Source organism: Melanotaenia boesemani, chromosome 10 (genome assembly GCF_017639745.1).
Source record: "Melanotaenia boesemani isolate fMelBoe1 chromosome 10, fMelBoe1.pri, whole genome shotgun sequence".
Classification (NCBI taxonomy): domain Eukaryota; kingdom Metazoa; phylum Chordata; class Actinopteri; order Atheriniformes; family Melanotaeniidae; genus Melanotaenia; species Melanotaenia boesemani.
In genome coordinates, this window is record NC_055691.1 from 1,987,589 (window position 1) to 1,992,918 (window position 5,330).

Below are 5,330 nucleotides of genomic sequence, written 5' to 3' on the forward strand. Positions count from 1 at the left end.
AAAACTGAAAACCCGTAAAACTGAAAGTATAGAAAATAAAACATATGTCAGCATCATGTATTCCCACATTGGATGAACCTAAACGTATTGTAAATCTAACATGGCTTTATATAAGTCTACTTGTAAACAAAATTATCTGTAAGACACAAAAGCATAAAGATTTTATTTACAGACACATCCAAAGCAAATGAAACTCATTTAGCAACACCATGAATTCTCTGTGTATAATCTGAGCTGCAGGGAGCGTCCAGGTTTTCACAGACACCTGGACAGAGAGCCCACTCTGACTGATTCTCTGGAACTACATTGAACTGGTATATTCTTTTATCTTAATTTATTAAATTATCTTTAACTAACTTATTCAATTTACTGTACTACTAGGTACAGCACACTAAATATTCAGCTATAATATATAGCATTATAGCTTAATACGCAGTAGAAAATAACAAATTCCAGTGACATTGATTGTGTGGTGATCGTCACGCTACACAGACGTAGATGTCACCTCTGACGCTGATGGCCACAGGAGTCAACACGGCCGCCATCTTGGGCTGGGGTAAGCCGCCTCGACTTACCGCATTAGTCAACAGAGGCAGAGGTTTATCAACGATTAAAATCACCATAACTCGCTGAATTTTCATACGATTTTTAATCGGTTTGGTTGATTAGAAATGTCATACATTTATAATACTACAGATCATTATTTTTATTTTATATCATACACTTTGTGAGGATGAGAAAACAGACAGGTGACATGTGCGGGAGTCAGGTAATGGAAGGGTATATTCATATATAAATCATAAATAATAGCTATTGAGTGGAGTAGTGAAGTAGGGGGACAGCTGCAGAAGAGAATACTTGTATCTCAACCGTGAAGCAGTACAACAGGACAGATAGCAGACTCCCATACACATACACACACAGATACAGATGCAGGGAATGACGTTTAACACAGATGGTTTGTTTAATATTCGGATAGAACAACACACACACATATACATCCTCTAAGCCAGACCAGACTGGTTTTTCTAGGGCAGAGAGTGAAGTATAAAATAAGATGGCACTTCCTGAGTGGTCAGACTCTGCTTGGATCTCGTAGTGCTTGTTTCTGCTTCTAGTTAAGAGTCTCCAGATATATCTGTGGGAATTGCTCATGTAACCTTTTTCAAGTGGTTTCTCTCCATAAACAGACCCGGGGGACAACTTACACACACTCAGACACACCCACATGCAAACTGAATTTTTTATACAATCCTCAGAGAAATAATAATGGTGATACTCATATATGGAGATATATTCAAATATGAATAATATAAAATATAAAATTTAAAAACAAATTTGCCCACCAGAGGGTGCCAATTATGGATTATTGCTTCAAGATAATTCTCCCAGCTCATGCTATGTCAAACCTACCTGTAAACTAGAAGTAATTAATTTCATGAACAGTTGAAATGCTCATACACAGCAGGTGCAGATAGAATCTACAGTAAGATCCTTAACCTGTCTCACAGAAAGGCACTGCTCCAAAACAGACTAAAGTGGTAAAAATATTACTAGTATTTTAGTATTGAAATTACAGACACATATCAATTTACCAACTCTGTCTGAAGCGCTAGAAAAAATGGTCTACTTAAGATTGGTGAAATATTTGGAAAAACACAATATACTGGTATCTTCACTATGGCTTTAGGAAACATAGCAGCACATGTATGGCCATTTTAGAGCTGGTTAAGAAAATAAAATATATGACACTTTTGATAAAGAATAATATGGTATTGCTGTCTTTCTCAATCTCACAAAGTCATTTGATAAAATTGATCATACAATCTTACTTAAAAAGTTGTGTCATTATGGTGTCAGGGGCACAGCACTCCAGTGATTCAGGAACTTTGTTTATGGAAGACAGCATTATGTGAACAGAAATAGAGCAAATCTAGGAATGCAAAACATAGACTTTGGGGTCCTCCAGGGATCCACTCTGGCCCCCTTTTTTTATTGTTTATAGTAGCTTTGTAGCGATATTCATAAAATACTCTTTGCAGATGACACAAATTTGTTTGTGTCACATAAACAAGAATCAACTTCAAAAAGTTCTTAAATGAGCAACTAGCTAAGGTAAATATTTGGTTTAAATGTAACAAATTATCTTTAAATGTTAGCAAAACCTATTAAATGTTTTACAGACAAACATATTCAATGATCATAACATAAATATAACTTTAGATGGTAGCGCTTAATAAAGTTGATTTCACTCACAATTTATACATTTTCAAAAGCATATTAATGAGTTGTTTAAATTTTCATAAAATTGTTTAAACTAGGATTATTTTTCAAAGAAATGGCTGGTACACACATAAGGACTTTTTTAATCTTATGAGATTTTTTCTCTGGTCAAGGCCTCATACGTGAAAATAAAAAATCAGGTATTTAACCGTATTGATCATACTGTGTGTGGTGGCTCCGATAATCTCAAAACAGAACAACACACACATAACGGTCCTGTCTTGCAACCAACTTAGAATCTAGTCCTCTGAGCTAGAAATCTGTTGTGATCAAACGTGATCTAATAAGAAATAAAGAAGAAACATAGCAACAACTGGAAAACACAATGCCCAGCATGGAAGTGGATTTACAGGATAAGGGAATGATGGCGGTCTTGGGACTTTTGTTAACAAAAAATCCAGAACTGAAAAACATAACAGACTGGAGATGGCGTGAACACGGACTTTATATCCTTCCTTGATCCCCAGTCAGCTCGCTCTCTGATTGGCTGCATTCCTCGTCACCATTCACACAGTCACAACTCAGGAGCCGTCGGCTTTCCTCACACCTGAAGATTTTTTGTAGAAAATATTGAAAATGTTCAATACTTCCGATTGTCGGCCACGACCCGTTTCGAAGCTGATCATCAGGACAAATTCGCTCTCAACACACCTCAGACCAAACAATAATTTTATAGAAAAATCTTATAAGACTCAAGATAATCGGGCGTTTGCCACCCTTGGTCGGGATGGGGCAAAATTGGGACAAAAACAGCCTGATAATCTTTATGTGTCTTTTATGTGTGTATCAGGCCTAAGACATTTGCTCCTACTAGAAGCATTGTTATCTTTGTATAGATCCCTGTTTGAGCCTCATTTGAACTATTGGAACATTATCTGGAAAAATACATACCCTACTTATGCTGAGCAAGATGGCTGCTGTGTTGATGTGGTGGTGCTACTGAGCTCCAACAATCCGACTATATAAAAAAAAAAAATCAGTCAACATCCACTTAATTTTAACCAGTTTTTGATTAGTTTAAGACACAAATACCTCTGGATTACAACCATTTCTTGAATTTGGTGAAATTTTTGGATCTTTTCAGCAGTGATAAAAAAATCTTTGGCTTTTATATCACAAGAAATAACTACAGTGGCAAAACAACTGAGAGGCCTACAAGAAGCATTGGACGAAATCAAACAACTCAAGGCTTTACTGCAAGAAAATGATAAAAAGTTGAACAACCAGAAAGAAGAACTGATGGCTTGGAGCAGTATTCAAGGATGGATGACCTCTTGATATTGGGGCTTGAAAATACAATGCACAAATGCACAGGCCGCAACCGGTGATAGGGGAGTGGACATTGAGCTACCTTCTGCTCTAAACCCAGATACTTCTTCACTGGAAGATCAACTAATCAAGTCCTTTAACAGCAGAGCCTTTACATCGTGGGGGGGGGGGGGTTCATATTTAGATCAAAACCTTACTAGCAAATCGGTGAGCAACATGTCATTTGTAATTAATACAACTACAGAGTGAGTCACTGTGGAAACTGAGATAGAAAAATTAAAGAATGTAATAATTAGTTGTATATATACAGAAAACCAACATCCTGTATTGAAAAGTTTGGGGAAAAAATAGTTGAAATGTGCGATGGCATGAACAACAGAAAAATGTGTTTTGTTTGCAGGGATTTTAATAAAAGCAGAATGTAAATACAGAGTTTATTAATTCCATGTTTAGTTTGGGATTGTATCCATCAATCACTCGAGCAATTCGAATAACAAGAAACAGTTCAACAGAGATTGATAATAAATTCACTAACGTTATAGACAGTGGTGTGTTAAGTTGACATAACTGACCAAAAATAAGTTGTACAAAGATTTCTTTGAAAATAGAATACAGGAAGCAGAACAAAAATATAACAGTTATAAGAATAAGCTAATAAACATTATGCAATCTAGTAAAATAAAAAGTGCATTACTTTAATTATTTTTTAACAAAAGAAATGCATGCATCGATGACAACCTCCCGTAGGGTCTTCTTAGATCTAACTAAAGCTTTCCATACAGTTAACCATGAATCATTACTTAAAAATGTGTAGATATGGAATCAGGGGTGGGGCTACTTAGAGAATAAATCCCTGTTTGTCCACATTGAAAACACGGATTCACAGTTATTGACCACGGGTCTCCTGCAGGGTCAGTGTTGGGTCCTTTATTATTTATTCTTTATATTAATGATATATGTTGAGTATCAAAAACATTGCATTTCATATTATTTGCAGATGATACTAATATCCTTAGTTCTGGCAAAGATTTAAAAAATCTAATGGACATAATAGAAAATTAACTAAATAAACTAAAGTGTTGGTTTAATTCAAACAAATTAACTTTGAATTTAAAGGAAACTAAATTTATCATTTTCACAAATCGTGCTGTTAGCATGAACACAAATAAATGATAAAGAAATTGAATGAGTGAATGATGTAAAATTTCTTGGGGTAATAATAGAAAATAAGTGAAGCTGGAAACTACATACTGATCATATTAGAGCAACGTTGTCCAAATCACTGGCAGTGTTTTACAAATTTAAAGAGTTCCTAAATAAAAAAACCCTCATATCTCTTGTGTTGTTTCTTACACCTACAAAACTAATTTAAATCCTTTGTTGATAATCCAGAAGAGAGCCATTCGAACTGTGAATAAAACAGAAAGCAGCAGCACACAAACCAATTTTTTGTTAATTTAAAAAACAAAACGTTTAAAGATTTGGTTGACTTTAAAACTGCTCAGTTTATGTAGAGAGTAAAGAATAATTTGTTGCCTGTACACATTCAGGGCTTGCTTTCGATCTTAGAAGGTACAATATGTTTAGAAAACCAAAAGCAAGAACAAACATAAAACAACGTTGTTTCTTTTGTCGGGGTTGATATGTGGAACAAAATAGGCCAGGAGCTAAAAGACTGTACAACTTTCAAAAGGTTTAAAAACATATTTTAGACAAATGTGATTAAACATTATGAATCTGTCACAGTTCTGCTGCTTGTCTTTCCCTTTCCTGGGCTT